At 45.5% G+C, this 17,687-nt stretch overlaps 1 protein-coding gene across 2 annotated transcripts in view; it reads left to right on the top strand.

Annotated features, from left to right (window-relative positions):
* Positions 1 to 352: 352 nt before the first annotated feature.
* The window catches only part of LOC147123249 (cyclic nucleotide-gated channel rod photoreceptor subunit alpha-like), a 62,399-nt gene continuing 45,064 nt past the window's right edge, over positions 353 to 17,687 (top strand). The window contains exon 1 of one of the 2 annotated variants that reach the window (XM_085969798.1): positions 353 to 666. The gene's annotated coding sequence lies outside the window, so the exon portion shown is untranslated. Of the gene's footprint in view, positions 667 to 16,666; positions 16,730 to 17,687 lie in introns of those variants that run through there. The other variant, XM_085969806.1, reaches the window with a different exon arrangement.

The following is a 17,687-nucleotide window of genomic DNA, read 5'->3' as shown; positions in this document are numbered from 1 at the left end:
TATCCTGCTGTGTTGGCCAATATTTATCCCTAAAGCAACATCACCAAAACTATTTATAATGTCATTTATTTCATTGCTAATAGTGTACATAAATTAGCTGTCATGTTTCCCTACATTACAACAGACTTCAGTGAAATCTTCCCAGTGTCACTTTGTATATTATTTTATGATGTACCACCATTTGACATTAGTTTTCCTATCAATATTTTAGCTGCCTGGGGCTGATGACATCTATTTGATGTCTGTATTTTCATCCATACACTGGGAAATTAAAATCAAAATCACAGTTGGGATTGGTGACGCTAATATAAGAAGAGGAGATTAAGTCATAATGTTCAGTATTACAATTAGTGGGCAGACTCTGATAATCACCTGAGGTGGTTGTAACTGGTTCAAGGTGTACATCGAAGAAGATGTTGCTGAAGCTACGGCTCTGCAGATTTACTGATCTTTTGTTGTAACTACAGATGCTTGCTTCATTTTTGTGCTATTTTTCTCATAATGTTTGAAGTTTCAATTTTGACTTGGCTGAGGATTGTTGCTGCAGTTGAATGAAGGCAGTAATTCGTGCACACTGTTGACAGCCTTGTCTCTTTACTTGGATCTAACATAAATGTAGACAGTTTGTGGGTGTCCAGGACCTGTGTCAAGAGGTCCATTCCACTGGTAAGTTTTTCTTCGCTTTGAATCACAAACAGGCATCTTGTGGATATTGTTTGCTTTGGTATTTTTCATGTGCGTTTACAGGGCTTGTTTAATATGATAGATTTGGAAATATTCTGTGCACTGGTATTTATTCAGTATAGCGAAGCTTAATTGATTGGCTTGTAAACTCCTTCCAGTTTTATTTTATTTGAGACAACTCTTAAAATTGTTTCTCTCAGTCATTGATTTTCAGTGTGAAATTCTGCTTGGTTGCTCCATGTAGTCGTCCAGGATATCTCAGGGCAAAGTACAGGGTTAGATGACAGCCAAACATAGTGCTGCTGAGAGAATTGCAGTACATTTTTGTTACAGCAGTACTCAGTGCTGTTTGTGCATGATTAAATTATGTAGTTACATTGTCATTTGGTGGGTGGCAGTGTTGTGTCATTATCTGCAGCATTTTATTAATTAGGAAACTGAACTAAAAGCAAAGAAAGGACATTTTTAATGTAAATTTTGCACAGATTATTTTACTGTTTTAATTACTCTTGAAGCGCTTTACTATTTTATTTAGTACAGGATAGATCTGGATTTTTTTTAATGGGATGGGGCAGGAAGAGCAAAGTTGCTTCACAGAGGATAGTAAATCAGCTTAATATATCTGAAAACTTAGACTCTGGGTGAAGAAGGGCCGTAATCCTTGACAGAGAATATGTTACCTCCACCCTCAAGCTTGGTTCAGTTCCTTTGATAACTTCAGTGCCATTTTTTTATTTTCTTGTTCTGTTATGGTTGACAGTCTGCTGTTATGCCGTTCCAACAATAATTAGTTAACGAACAAAATAATTGAAAAAATTCTGTCATTCATTCCAGAATCAGGGCAATTATATTTATAGATTTACAGAAGATTGAAGACTGTAATAAAGAAGAAAAGCAATCAACATTTTAATGACATTGAAAATAAATCTTTATTATTTTATTCCTTTTGCCAAAATTTACCTGTTAATTAAAAGTCTGCATTGTTATTTGTCATTGGTATTTCATTCATATTCTGTGTTTTGTGATATAAAACACAATTTTAAAATCACTGATATATATATATAATTGATCACCTGATCATGTTCCCAAGTTGCAATTGACTTTGATAAAATCATCTAATAAAATCTCAGCTACAAATGACACCAGATGGACCCAGAAAAATATGCAACTAATTAGCTGTTATTTGCCATGTTTTCAAGAGGGGCGTATCTAGCCTCTTATGTCACTTATTCTTGAATATTAAAATGTGATGTTAATATCACACACAACTGTTTTTTTTAACTAGAGATAAGTGAAATTAAAATGTCAGGAACATGAGATGACCTTAGCTCATACAATTTAAGTCTTTCTTTTTTCTCTCTCCACCAACACTGCACAGTTCATAAATTTCCATCTGCCTTGTACTTTAACAAAAACTATTCGTGCTAACACACTGCAACAAGTAATAAATACTGCAAAGATGTACCACTGCATAAAATAGACATTACTCTGAACTTCTATACCAAAGAATCTATATAAATAAAACACACAAGGAATAAAAATGAGGAACATAATTTTCTTAGGGGGGAGGAAAGGAGCTAAGTGGAGAAGTGGATTAGCACAGTCCTTTCAGCTTTATTACTTGGGCCCAAATCTAGCCCAAAATAATGGCATGAAAGCTTACCCCGTCCATTGGGTGTAAGTGTCCTTTCGTGTCCATTATTTTGTGTTGCCTCTATCCAGTTCCTGGTGGATGTAAAATACTCAGAACAAAACTATCCACAATTTGGTACACAACATTAAATTAGCAACCTCACTCAGAAATGCAATAAGTTTGGCTGGTGTGGGAAATGTAAGTGGTGCAGTATGGGATGTTCTTTACAGGCTAGAACTGAAGCACATTTTGGAGCAGCATAGAGAAGTTTACTCCAGATCTGTTCCCCACTATGCCTGATGCTGGCAATGAATGCAAAATGTGGAAAACTGTTCCATTTCCTAACACTGACATTGCTCACTTTGAAGATCATGAACACCAGAAAAAACAAACAGAAATTTTAAAAAACAATTAAAAACATATAAGCAAAAATACTTGATAGGAACAAGAGTGATTGATGCCTATTACACTAACGATGCTGGCCACCCTGAGTAGTGTAATAAACATTATACTATTCTGTTCATACATATTCTTCTATATTTGCAATTTTTTTGAAAACCTGGAGTATAGTATGAAAGCAATTCAAGATCAATAACAGAGAATTTGAATCAGTTGGGTTAACGATTATGTCACTGTATAAACTTACCGATGAGTTACATAGTACAGTGCTGATCCTGACACTGTGGAGGTGGTATTAATGTTTTCATTGCTCAAGTGTTTATTTGGTGCCTTTGTCATAGAAGATGGAACTTAGTTATGAATCTGTTTTTCTATTCATCTGGTTACAGCCGATTATGTGAAGTACCAGAGGTTTAATAGGATTAATGAATTCTTAATATCTTTGTGGTGTTCATGAACGTTCAGCAATGTTTTAGGGTAATATTCGCAGTTACTATTCCCAATGCATCTAGGCATATACCTGGGTTAGATAAGGACTGATGTGACTGCCAAACCAATGAATATGCTGTGTAATCTGTGATTTTAACACCTAAGAATAGAACAGTAAGTCCAAGTTCTTATTGTCATATTACATTAGTTGTTATGCATGGTAATGAGAGTCAGTTACCAATTAGATCATTAGTACGATAGCAAAATACTGCAGATGTTGGAAATCCGAAATAACAACATTTTTCCAGCATTTTCTGTTGTTATTACCAATTAGATCATCATTGGAATGACCTACCTGAGTGTGAAGATTAGAAGGATGATGCCAAGTGCAAAGTGTGTATGTGTGATTGCTTGGACATTTAATTCTCACCTGCTTGAAAGGGTCACACAGACTAAGACCCAATAGCTAAGATCTTTCAAAATAGGTGCTGTTTAGACCTGAATGGTTAGAAACTGGAGGATAGAAAGTCCAATGGTGCTGTTGCACTGCTGGATTCATAGAATCATAGAAATTTATGGCACAGAAGGAGGCCATTCGGTCCACGTTGTCTGTGCCGGTCGAAAAAGAGCTACCCAGCCTAATCCCATTTTCCAGCTCCCGGTCCATAGCCCTGTAGGTTACGGCACTTCAAATGCATATTCAAGTATTTTTTTAAAGCGGTTTTCTGCTTCTGCCACCCTTTCAGGCAGTGAGTTCTGGACCCCCACCACCCTCTGGGTGAAAAAGATTCTCCTCAACTTCCATCGAATCCTTCTACCAATTACTTTATGGGGCCGGGAGGAGCACTCCCAGAGAGTAGTGGTAGTGAAAAATTGTATTTCAGTGAAATTTAAAGGGATGAGAGACAATTAATAAGAAGTGTCAAAATAAGAAGAAACAAAATCTGGAAGCCTTTAGAAAGGATCAGACGGTACCTCAACCCATTCATAGCATTTGCCAACACTAAAGGGGGAAGGGGCTAAGAAGTGGCAGGCAAAATGAAAAAGAAGGAAACCCAAGGTGCAAGCAATGGTGTAGCACAGACTCTGATGCCCTGTTTGATGACTTGAAATGGAGGTGGTGCTGGATGAGGTGGATGTGAGGTCAGCATCACAGTATACCTGCAAGGAGGTGGAGCCAAGTTTCAAGCCACAGTTGACCATTACTGTCACTGGATGTGTCAGCCCTACACATCAGTGTAGCTACAGGTATAATTATGCCATCAAACCTTGTGAAGACAGTTCCCAACTGTTATTGCCAGGTAAATGTACCAGGGCCTGCAGATGTAGTTGGTGGCATCTTGTTGGGTGTGACCAATCAGGCTATGCTGGCTTTTGATCAACCTGGTATGTCTTCTTGCTTGTAATGTCACTGAAAGCATGACATAATGTGATTGGAGTGCTTCTGTGGAAAAACACAACAGTCGGGGATTAACATATCCTAGGTCGGCTGTCCCAACCTCCTTTTGAGAGTAGGAGCCACCACCCACACTAATCATCTGTTAAAGTCAGATATGCTCACCTGTATGCAGATATGGGCATGTGGATTGTGGTGGATTTGCACTGAGCACCTCTCGTGCAGACTGACCTGCTGGACATCCTTGCATTGGTCTGTTCTTTCTTCCAAACACTTAGGATAGGGGGATCTCCATAGGAAACCTATGGGGGGGGGGAAATTAAAGAAATGGCACATTGGCTTATGAGAGCCTACAAGTCAGCAAAGAAAAAATGAAGAACAATTGAGGTGCCTGAGATATACTTAACATTATTGAGTCCATTATATAAACTTACTACTGTTTAGTAGCTCTGGATTCCCAGTTCACATTGGCACAATTAAGAAGGGAAGACCTGTACAAGAGAATGTCAGATAAGGAAGACTCCATCTCAAATGAATATTTAAATGAAGCCCCCAGCTTTTAGCTGACAATACAAAGCTAGGTGGGAAAGTATACTGAGAGGACTCAAAGAGGCTGCAAAGGGATATAGGCCTAGAAATTCAGGGATTTAGCGCCACCTGTTACCACCAAATTTGGGCAAAAAATGGTGGCCACTGCTCTTCTGCCAGCTGCTGTCGAGTCCCGCGGCAGCTGCCATTTTCAGATGGCCAGCAGCGCTGCTGATATCAGCGATTGCTAAAATCATGGAAATGATGCAGATCTTGACGTCAGTGTGTGCAATGCTCACTTGACGCCCGATCTGCGAGTTTTCCATTCAACTTACCGGCATGCCTTAAGTGCGACGAGCTGAGCAAGCGTTGAGAAGCAGGAAGGAGGCTCCAGCAGTGGTATTTAAAGGGATCATCAGCAACAACTTGCACCTGCTACGTTTGTTCAGTTTGACTCGCTCTGTGCAACTTTCTGCAACTCCAGCAGCTTTACAAACTTTTGTCAAGGTTCTAAGGTGACAGGGAGTGTTTTTGCAAGTGGAGAACGCTTCCATTATTATTTAAAGGCTTCTGCTCACAACACTTGCTAACAGTCATGGGGGCTCTACTGGCAGTCCCCCTTGTGCTCGAGTATCTTTGGGAGAGAGAGTGGAAGCAGCGAGGAAGACGAGAAGATGTGCGCAGAGGGAGGAGGAGGAGGGCGAGGATGGCTCTCAACAGGAGGTCTTACCCACCCAGGGTCCTCCGAGAGCACTTCTCTTATACCCATTTAAGTGAGGAGCAGTGTATTAGGAGGCTCTGCTTCACCAAGGAGGTGGTCACGTAACTCTGCCACCTCCTACAACCAGACCTGCAGCCTCAGAGCAGGGCGACCACAGCTCTCCTAGTGGCAGTCACGGTCACAGTGGCCCTCAATTTCTTCACCAGTGGATCCTTCCAGTCTGCAGCAGGCGACATAGCAAACATCTCACAGTTTTCCATCCATTGCTGCATCCGGGAGGTCACTAAAGCTCCCTACACCAGGAGAAGGGATTACGTTGTCTTCTCTCTGAGCAGAGAGGGCAGGACGAGGGTGCATGTGGCTTTTCCAGGATAGCGGGCTTCCCCATGGTGCAGGGTGCCATCGACTGCACCCACGTGCAGTTGTGGGCGCCGTATAACAATCCTGAGATCTTCTGTAACCGCAAAGGCTACCACTAATTTAGTGAGCAGTTGGTGTGCCACCACGCTCAGCGTTTCCTGATGGTCAATGCCTGCTATCCGGGTAGCAGCCATGATGTCTTCATCCTCCATCAGTCCAGTGCGCCAGAAATCTTCCACATGAAGCTCGAGGGTGGCTGCTCAGAGACAAGGGCTATTTGCTCTGCACCTGGCTGGTGACTCCCCTCTGCAATCCCAACACTCGTGCCCAGCATTCATATAATGAGAGCCATGCTTCCACCAGGAACATCATTGAGCAGACCATCGGGTTACTGAAGCAACGGTTCGCTGCCTTGACCACTCAGAAGGAGCCCTCCAGTACTCGGCGTAGAGGATGATCCATTTCGTGGTGGTCTGCTGCATGCTTTACAATTTGGCCATCATGAGGGCGCAGCCCTTGCCAGCAATGATTGCAGGACCACCTCAGGAGGAGGACAAGGGAGAGGAAGAGGAGCAAGAGGACGAGGAGGGAGGGAGGAGGCAGGCAGCCAACCCCTCTTCCAGGCGGGCTGTCCGTGAACACCACATCAGACTCCGATTCCAATGAATAAAACCCCAGATCCCTGTTGCTCACCTCACCCCCATCATCCCCATCCCTCTGTCACGGAATATCAGTGGCCTCCTGGACACAAAGCTGAAATGAGAGCCACCACAAAAGATTCCAAATAAAATTAATTAATTTATCAAAAATCAATTCACAGCATATTTACAACAACAATATGAACTAATCATCCTTGTGCAATCCCTTAGTGCCTGTTGTTCCGAGTTCCCTTTCCTGTCCTAGTGCTCCTACGAAATGCTCCCCCAGTGGCTGTAGCATAGCTGGTGGAAGGCTGCTGAGTTTCCATGGGGGAGACTTAAAATGGCCTTACAGGACGACCTTGAGCAGCTGCAGACTGTACCATCTTGGCATGGGCAGCAGCAGTCAGACCTGGCTGGCTGACAGGAAGCAGCAAGGGCAATGGCAGAGTGGCAATGGTGGGAACAGGAATGCTGTCATCCTGAGAGAGGACAGCAGGGTCCTGCTCCACTGACCCACTGCCACTCTCCTGGGGGCGGCGCCTCAGCATCCCTAGCAATCTGTTGGAGCTCAGATTACTGGGCTGCTGCGATACCCTGCAAGTCCCAGTCGGCAGTGGTAAACCCAGCCATGATGGCAGCAGTCTGAGCTTGGGTGGCATCAAGCTGAAACTTCAGGAGAGCGGTCTGCGCTTCTGCTGCAGCATTAAGACATTGGACCGCTTCCGCCTGTCTTCTCTTCTTAGGCAGTCCCTCGGAACCGAGGATGACTTACTTCCACATTAAAAATGAGTTCTTAGTTGACTGATGAGTCCAATGCAGGACCTACAGTCTCTGTCACAGGTGGGGCAGATGGTGGTTGAAGGGACGGGTGGGTGGGGTGCTTGGATTGACGTGCGCTCCTTGCGCTCCTTCTGCTTGGCTTCCGCTTGCACCCGGCGAAGAGATTCGAGGTGTTCGGCGCCTTCCCGGATGCTTCTCCTCCACTTTGTGTGGTCTTGGGCCAGGGATTCCCAGCTGTCAGTGGGGATGTTGCACTTTTTCAAGGAGGCTTTGAGGGTGTCCTTGAAGCGGTTCCTCTGCCCACCTGGGGCTCTCTTGCCATGTCAGAGCTCCGAGTAGAGCGCTTGCTTTGGGAGTCTCGTATCAGGCATGCGGACGATGTGGCCCATCCATCGGAGCTGATCGAGTGTGGTCAAAGCTTCGATGCTGGGGATGTTGGCCTGAGCGAGAACACTGACATTGGTGCGCCTATCCTGACAATGGATTTGCAGGATCTTGCGGAGGCAGCGTTGGTGGTACCTCTCCAGTGCTTTGATGTGCCTGCTGTACATGGTCCATGTCTCTGAAGCATACAGGAGGGCGGGTATCACTACTGCTCTGTAGACCATGAGCTTGGTGCTAGGTTTGAGGTCCTGGTCTTCAAACACACTCTTCCTCAGGCGACCGAAGGCTGCACTGGCAAACTGAAGGCGGTGTTGGACTTCGTCATCAACGTCTGCCTTTGTTGACCGTAGGCTCCCAAGGTATGGAAAGTGGTCCACGTTGTCCAAGGCCTCGTCGTGGATTTTGATAATCGCCTGTGCTGCAATGGCAGCCACGACATCGCCCATCACACGCAGCATCATGTTTGGGTCAACACGGTCTCTTTGGGAGTCTTCCATCAGTTCCATCCTGGAAATCCGGGACTCCAAGCTCTTCGCAGAGCCCAGTGCAATGTTGGAGGTGGACTCCTCCATGCTCTTTGACATTGCCAAGAGGCTCTCTGGCAGGCTTGCTATTGCACCTAGCAATTCGGTGTGCATGCCCATCACCCTTCTTCTGAAGGCCACCCCATCGAGGTCTGCAGCAGAACTCGCCCTCTAGGGGTTTGGCCCCCAAGCTACCCTTTTCCCCTGGCTTTGCTGCAGCCCACTCGTGCCCAGTGCCTCACCTTGTGCAGATCCCGCATCTACACTAGCCTCTAAAGTATGTGCAGTGCTAGTTTCTGAGCTGGTGTCTGCAAGTGACAGATGTAGTGACGCTGTGTCTTCTTCTTCTCCCCCCTCAATCTCCTGCATCGCCTCGGGGACAGGCTAGTTTGGTGCTTGTTGTTGATTATCTGAAAGCAGAAAGGCACAAGAGTCAGGTTGTGGTGAGGGGTGGGGTGGAAGCAAGATATGCATGGATACAGCATCAGCAGCTTGAAAATTAGAAGAGATTATGGGATGAAGGGTAAGTGGGATGTGAGAAGAAGGATTAGGAATGAGCATACCGTTGTTGTCCCCAAGGGGTTCAGCCGAGTCGGTTGCCACGGCCTCTAAGATCTGCCGCCCAATGAAGTCCAGCACACTCGCCTCTAGCTGGCTGAGGTCATGGATGTCAGCCTGGCCCCTGCCTGTCTGCTGCTCCCTCCTGTTGTGCGCAACCTTGACCTGCAAGAGAAAGAGAAATGTGTGAGTGAGTGTGGTGCAATGTGTTTGAGTGATGTGCCTGCCATAGTTGAATAGCTGTCAATGTGTGAGATGTGGGTTGAGTGTTGCAGCAGTGGTAAGGTTGTGAAGTTGAAGTGAAGCGCTTATTGTGAGTTATAAGTGGTGATAGGTAGAAATTGTTGGTAGGTGAATGCTGGGGGTGTGGTGCATTGAGCAGTGTGTGAGGCTTGTGGTGTAGATGGTGGGATGTGACATTTGCTGAAGTCTTCACTCAACTTGACCTGCCATGTGAGGTCATTAAACTTCTTTTGGCACTGGATGGCTGACCTTGGCACCACAATGCTGGCCGTAACATGGGCAGCTATCTCCTGCCAGAGCCTTCGCGAGGTGTATGGTGAGGGCTTCCTGCCAGTGTGTGGGAAGAGGACAACCTGCTTCCTCTCTACGGCCACGTCCAGTGCCTCAAGAGCCGCGTCTGAGAATCTCCAGGCTCTCTCCCTTTAATGGCTTTGCAGTACCTTCTTCTTCTTCTTCTAGCAGCTACAGTTCTGAGTGGCTTGACAATGAGGTGCTGTAGCATCAATGCACCTTCCCTTTAGGTACTGAATAAAGCCTGTGGCAAACATGACTGGGAATTAGATTGGACCCGATATGTTTTTTCTTCGTTTATGGGATGTGGGTAATGCTGGCAAGGCCAACATTTATTGCCCATCCTTAATTGCCCTTGAGAAGTTGGTGGTGAGCTGCCTTCTTGAACCAGTGCAGTCCGTGTAGTGAAGGTACTCCCATGGTGCTGTTAGGTAGGGAGTTCCAGGATTTTGACCCAGCGACGATGAAGGATCGGTGATATACTTCTGAGTCAGGATGGTGTGTGACTTGGAGGGGAACCTGGAGGTGGTGGTGTTCCCATGCGCCTGCTGCCCTTGTCCTAGGTGGAAGAGGTCATGGGTTTGGGAGGTGCTGCCGAAGAAGTTTTGGCGAGTTGCTGCAGTGCATCTTGTAGACTACACTACAGCCACGGTACACTGGTAGTGGAGGGAGTGAATGTTTAAGGTGGCGGATGGGGTGCCAATCAAGTGGGCCACTTTGTCCTGGATGGTGTTGAGCTTCTTGAGTGTTGTTGGAGCTGCACTCATCCAGGCAAGTGGGGAGTATTCCATCACACTCCTTACTTGTGCCTTGTAGATGGTCGAAAGGCTTTAGGGAGTTAGGAGATGGGACACTTGCCGCAGAATACCTAGCCTCTGACCTGCTCTTGTTGCCACAGTATTTATCTGGCTGGTCCAGTTAAGTTTCTGGTCAATGGTGACCTCCAGGATGTTGATGGTGGGGGATTCGGCGATGGTAATGCCGTTGAATGTCAAAGGGCGGTGGTTAGACTCTCGCTAGTTGGAGATAGTCATTGCCTGGCACTTCTGTGGTGTGAACGTTACCTGCCACTTATCAGCCCAATCCTGAACGTCGTACAGGTTTTGTTGCATGCGGGCATGGACTGCTTCATTATCTGAGGAGTTGTGAATGGCACTGAATACTGTGCAGTCATCAGCGAACATCCCCATTTCTGACCTTATGCTGGAGGGAAGGTCATTGATGAAGCAGCTGAAGATGGTTGGGCCAAGGACACTGCCCTGAGGAACTCCTGCAGCGATGTCCTGGGGCTGAGATGATTGATCTCCAACAACCACAACCATCTTCCTTTGTGCTAGGTATGACTCCAGCCAGTGGTGCATTTTCCCCCTGATTCCCATTGACTTCAGTTTTACTCAGGCTCCTTGATGCCACACTCGGTCAAATGCTGCCTTGATGTCAAGGGCAGTCGCTCTCAGCTCACCTCTGGAATTCAGCTCCTTTGTCCATGTTTGGACCAAGGCTGTAATGAGGTCAAGAGCTGAGTGGTCTTGGCGGAACCCAAACTGGGCATCAGTGAGCAGGTTATTGGCGAGTAAGTGCCGCTTGATAGCCCTGTCGATGACACCTTCCATCACTTTGCTGATGATTGAGAGTAGACTGATGGGGCGGTAATTGGCCGGTTTGGATTTGTCCTGCTTTTTGTGGACAGGACATACCTGGGCAGTATTTCACATTGTTGGATAGATGCCAATGTTGTAGCTGTACTGGAACAGCTTGGCTAGAGGCGCGGATAGTTCTGGAGCACAAGTCTTCAGCACGATAGCTGGGATTTTGTCGGGTCCCATTGCCTTTGCTGTATCCAGTGTGCTCATATGGAGTGGCTTCTGTGATGGTGGGGACCTCAGGAGGAGGCCGATATAGATCATCTACTCTGCACTTCTGGCTGAAGATGGTTGCAAACGCTTCAGCCTTGTCTTTTGCACTCACGTGTTGGGCTCCACCATCATTGTGTGGAGATGCCGGTGTTGAACTGGGGTGGACAAATGTAAGATGTCACACAATACCAGGTTATAGTCCAACAGTTTTATTTGAAATCCCAAGCTTTCGGAGCGCTGCTCCTTCATCAGGTGAAGTGGAGAGATGCATAAAGACACAGCTTATATAGTCAGAGAATAATGCCAGATGATTACAGGTAATCTTTCTAACTGCCATTTATCACACCTTGGCAGAGATAATCACAGCAATCAAAGGTGTGAATTGTGTCCAAACAGGTTAGTCAGGAAAATATTACATCAAAGAACAATGAGGTGGGGTCACAAGGGGTCAAATGTTGCAGATGCTGGGGTCTGTATGAAAAACAAAAAACAGACAAAAAAACATTTTTTTTTGCTGGAAATCACAGCAGGTCTGGCCGCATCTGTGTAGAGAGAACAAGCCAACGACGACTCGAGTCTGGATGACCCTACATCAGGTGGGGTTACATGTAGTGTGACATGAACCCAAGATCCCAGTTGAGGCCGTCCTCACGAGTGCGGAACTTGGCTATCAGTTTCTGCTCTACGATTTTGCGTTGTCGTGTGTCTCGAAGGCCGCCTTGGAGAATGCTTACCCGAAGATCGGAGGCTGAATGTCCTTGACTGCTGAAGTGTTCCTCGACTGGGAGGGAACACTCCTGCCTGGCGATTGTTGCGCGGTGTCCGTTCATCCGTTGTCGCAGTGTCTGCATGGTCTCGCCGATGTACCATGCTCCGGGGCATCCTTTCCTGCAACGTATGAGGTAGACAACGTTGGCCGAGTCACATGAGTATGTACCATGTACCTGGTGGGTGGTGTCCTCACGTGTGATGATGGTATCTGTGTTGATGATCTGGCATGTCTTGCAGAGGTTGCCGTGGCAGGGTTGTGTGCCGAGGTGTGATAAATGGCAGTTAGAAAGATTACCTGTAATCATCTGGCATTATTCTCTGACTATATAAGCTGTGTCTTTATGCATCTCTCCACTTCACCTGACGAAGGAGCAGCGCTCCGAAAGCTTGTGATTTCAAATAAAACTGTTGGACTATAACCTGGTGTTGTGTGACTTCTTACATTTGTCCACCATCATTGAGGATGGAGATATTCATGGAGCCTCCTACTCCCGTTAGTTGTTTAATGGTCCACCACCATTCATGACTGGATGTGGCAGGACTGCAGAGCTTTGATCTGATCTGTTGATTGTGGGATCGTTTAGCCCTGTCTATAACATGCTGCTTCCACTTTTTAGTATGCATGTAGTCCTGTGTTGCAGCTTCCCCAGGTTGGAACCTCATTTTTAGGTACGCCTGGTGCTGCTCTTGACATGCTCTTCTACACTCCTTATTGAACCAGGGTTGATCCCCTGGCTTGATGGTAATAATTGGCCCACTTGTTGAGTATTAAGCCAATGAGCAGCAGTTTTAGTGCTGAAATCAAGACTACAATCATGTTAATGATGACTGAGCATGAAGTTTGCGTGCTACCTAGACCATTATGAGGTGGCGCAGCTTAATGTCGTTGGGCCTTAACACTGCCCGTTTCATGGCCATATCCAATTTCTGGGCCATAGACTAGTTAAGTGATTGGCAAGAAGGTGGCAGATGGAGTATAATGTGGTAAAGTGAAATCATCCATTTTGGTAGGATGAATGTTAAAGTAGAATATTTTTTAAAAGGTGAGGGACTAGTAAATGTTGGTATTCAGAGGGATTTGGGGGTCCTTATACACGAATCACAGAAAGTTAATATGCAGGTACAGCAAGCAATTAGGAAAGCAAATCGTATATTAGCAAGGGGTTTGGAGTGTAAGAGTAAAGAAGCCTTATAATAGGGCTCTGATGAGACCACACCTGGAGTACTGTGTACAGTTTTGGTTTCTTTACCTAAGGAAGGATATTCTTGACTTGGAGGGGGTGCAACAAAGGTTCACTAGATTGATCCCTGGGATGAGGGGGCTGTCCTATGAGGAGAGATTGAGTAGATTGGGCCTATATTATCTGGAGTTTAGATGAATGAGAGGTGATCTCATTGAAATGTATAAAATTCTTACAGGGCTTGACAGGGTAGATGCTGAGAGGCTGTTTCCGCTGGCTGGAGAGTCTAGAACTAGGGGGCATGGTCTCAGGATAAGGGGTCGGCCATTTAGGACTGAGATGAGGAGAAATCTCTTCACTCAGAGGGTTGTGAATCTTTGGGATTCTCTACCCCAGAGAACTGTGGATGCTCAGTGGATGAGTGTATTCAAGACTGAGATTGATAGAATTTTGGACACTAAGGGAATCAAGGGTTACGGGGATCGGGTGGGAAAGTGGAGTTGAGGTCGAAGATCAGCCATGATCTTATTGAATGGCGAAGCAGACTCGACGGCCGCATGGCCTACTCCTGCTCCTATTGCTTATGTTCTTATAGTTTCCCTGTCCCCAGAAATGCATGTCCTGAATATTGATTGAGAAAGTGCATATTAATAGGGTAAACCTAATTAAGAACATAAGAACATAAGAATTAAGAGCAGGAGTAGGCTATACAGTTCTTCGAGCCTACTCCGCCATTCAATAAGATCATGGCTGATCTTTGACCTCAACTCCGCTTTCCCACCCAATCCTCATATTCCTTGATTCCCTTAGAGTCCAAAAATCTATCTGTATCAGCCTTGAATATACTCAACGACTCAGCATCCACAGCCCTTTGGGGTAGAGAATTCCAAAGATTCACAAACCTCTGAGTGAAGAAATTCCTCCTCATCTCAGTCTTAATTGGAAAATCTATGCCATTATTTTCTCAATCAGTATTCAGAACACAAACAACAATTTATTCATACAATTACATCAAGAAGCACTACTTTGTGGACTAATCGACTGAATGTTATATTAATCTTCACTGTATCCGACTTTATAGTGAAAGGACTGGTGTCCATAATTGGTTGTGTTGCCAATAATTGAAAGCATATAATTAAAAATAATTTTATCAAAAACAATAATTTACATCCCTCCTAGCTTGCCAGGATCACCATTTACATAGATACATAGAAGATAGGAGCAGGAGTAGGCCATTCGGCCCTTCGTGCCTGCTCCGCCATTCGATGAGATCATGGCTGATCCTTTAATTCAGTATCCCGTCCCCGCCTTCTCTCCGTAACCCTTAACCCCTTTTGCCCGTAGAAATATATCTAATTCCCTCTTAAATATATTTAATGAGCTGGCGTACACTGCCCTCTGTGGCAATGAGTTCCACAGGTTCACCACTCTCTGAGTGAAGAAATTCCCCCTCATCTCTGTCCTAAATGGTTTAGCCCTTATCCTTAAATTATGTCCTCTAGTTCTGTTTTCACCCGCCAAGGGAAACATTCCTTCTGCATCCAGTCTGTCTAGACCTGTCAGAATTTTATACACTTCTATGAGGTCCCCTCTCAATCTTCTAAACTCCAGTGTGTACATCCCTAAACTACATAGTCTCTCCTCATAGGTCATTCCCGCCATTCCTGGTATCAGCCTGGTGAATCGCCGCTGCACCCCCTCCATGGCAAGAACATCCTTCCTCAGATGAGGCGACCAAAACTGTACACAGTACTCGAGGTGTGGTCTCACCAGTGCCCTGTACAGCTGCAGCAAGGTATCCCTGTTCCTGTATTCTAACCCTTTTGCTATGAAGGCCAGCATACCGTTTGCCTTCTTGACCGCCTGTTGCACCTGCATGCTCGCCTTCAGTGACTGGTGTACAAGAACACCCAGGTCTCTCTGTACTTCCCCCTCTCCCAATCTATTGCCATTTAAATAATAATTTGCCCTCCCGTTCCTGCACCCAAGGTGGATAACTTCGCACTTGTCCACATTATAGTGCATCTGCCATTTATCCGCCCAATCGCCCAGTCTGTCCAAATCGCTCTGGAGCTTCCTGGTCTCTTCCTCTGAGCCCACCCCCCCTCCTAGTTTAGTGTCGTCTGCAAATTTGGAAATGCTGCATCCGACTCCCTGATCCAGGTCATTAATGTAAATTGTGAACAGCTGGGGGCCCAGGACAGATCCCTGTGGTACCCCACTTGTTACTGCCTGCCATTCAGAAAATGAGCCGTTTATTCCAACTCTCTGTTTTCTATCTGACAGCCAGTTCCCTATCCACGCCAAAACTTTCCCCTTTATCCCATGAGCCTCAATTTTCCATGCTAATCTTTTATGTGGGACCTTATCGAAGGCCTTTTGGAAGTCCAGGTACACCACATCTACTGGCTCTCCCCCATCTATTCTACCAGTTACTCCCTCAAAAAATTCCAATAGATTAGTCAAGCACGATTTACCCTTTGTAAATCCATGTTGACTCTGTCCTATCCTGTCCCCATTTGCTAAGTGCTCCGCTATTTCATCCTTAATGATGGACTCCAGCATTTTGCCCACAACTGATGTAAGGCTTACAGGTCTGTAATTACCTGCTTTTTCCCTACCCCCCTTTTTGAATAGTGGGGTAACGTTAGCTACCCTCCAATCCATCGGCACTGTTCCCGAGTCTAATGAATTCTGAAAAATCATCCTTAGTGCATCCGCTATCTCTAGGGCCACCTCCTTCAGTACCCTAGGATGCATGTTATCGGGCCCTGGGGATTTGTCCACCTTCAATCCCTTTAGCTTCCTTAACACCATATCCTTAGAGATATTGATTTGCGTCAGTTCCTCCTTTGCCAATGTCCCTATTTTTCCCGATATCCCAGGGAGGTTTTTTGTGTCTTCCTTCGTAAAGACTGACCCAAAGTATGCATTTAGTTGATCTGCCATTTCCTTATTTCCCATTATATATTCCCCCGTATCTGACTGCAATGGACCAACTTTGGTTTTCACCAGTCTTTTCCTTTTGATATATTTATAAAAGCTTTTGGAGTTAGTTTTTATATTTTCCGCCAGCTTGTTTTCGTAAGCTATTTTGCCCCTCTTGATCATGCCCTTTGCCCTCCTTTGCTCTATCTTAAACTGTTCCCAATCTTCCGCTCTGGCGCTTTTTTTGGCTATTTTATACGCCCTATCTTTGGATTTTATGCTGTCTCTAATTTCCCCTGTTATCCACGGTTGAGTCACCTTTTTAGATTTCCTTTTATGCCAGATTGGTATAAACAATTTTTGAAGTGTAGCTGGGCAGAGCTCCCTCCACCTGCAATCTAAGCCTACTTCCTAGGAAGCAGGTAGGACATTAGCAGATGTGATACTCACTAAATGCTCTCTCTAGTATTGGCAGAACTGAAATATTTCAGTCAGGATTCAAAAAAACTTGGCTATTTTATATATTAGATTTTGCACTGTAGCAACTCATGCTTTTATTAATAAAATATATCATGATTATTAAAATTGCAGAGAATGGACAGCTGGAGAATACTGTGGTAAAATTACAGTGACGTCCCATTAAAAAGATTGTAGTTAGCCTGGAAAAAGAAAGAAAGACTTGCATTTATATAGTGTCTTTCACAACCACCGGACGTCTCAAAGCACTTTACAAGCAATGAAGTACTTTTTTTTTTAGGTGTAGTCACTGTTGTAATGTGGGAAACGCGGCAACCAATTTGCGCACAGCAAGCTCCTACAAACAGCGATGTGATAATGACCAGATAATCTATTTTTGTTATGTTGGTTGAGCAATAAATATTGGCCAGGACACCGCAGATTGGCTATGGTAAATTGACCCTTAGTGTTAGGGGGATTAAATACGTGGGGTTACAGGGATAGGGTGGGATATGTGTTGGTGTAGGGGTTACGGGGATCGGGTGGGATATGTGTCGGTGCAGGCTCGATGGGCCGAAATGGCCTCTATCTGCACTGTGGGGTTTCTGTGTGTGTGATAACACCCCTGCTCTTCTTCGAAATAGTGCCATGGGATCTTTTACATCCACCTGAGAGAGCAGACGGGGCCTTGGTTTAACGTCTCATCCAAAAGACAGCACTTCTGACAATGCAAGACACCCTCAGCACTGCACTGGAGTATCAGCCTAGCTTTATGTGCTCGACGCGAGTGTCCTCAACTCCATCCCGCAGCATGCTACCCGCCACCACCACAGCACATCCCAGCCCAGCATGAGGTTGAAAAGGCCATCCGACAACTGAAGAACAACAAGGCCTCAGGAGCAGATGAAATCCCCGCCGAGGCGC

Source organism: Somniosus microcephalus, chromosome 2, assembly GCF_052327205.1.
Source record: "Somniosus microcephalus isolate GS21.2 chromosome 2, FLI_Smic_1.0, whole genome shotgun sequence".
Taxonomy (NCBI): Eukaryota; Metazoa; Chordata; class Chondrichthyes; order Squaliformes; family Somniosidae; genus Somniosus; species Somniosus microcephalus.
This window is presented reverse-complemented; position numbering and strand designations above follow the sequence as displayed.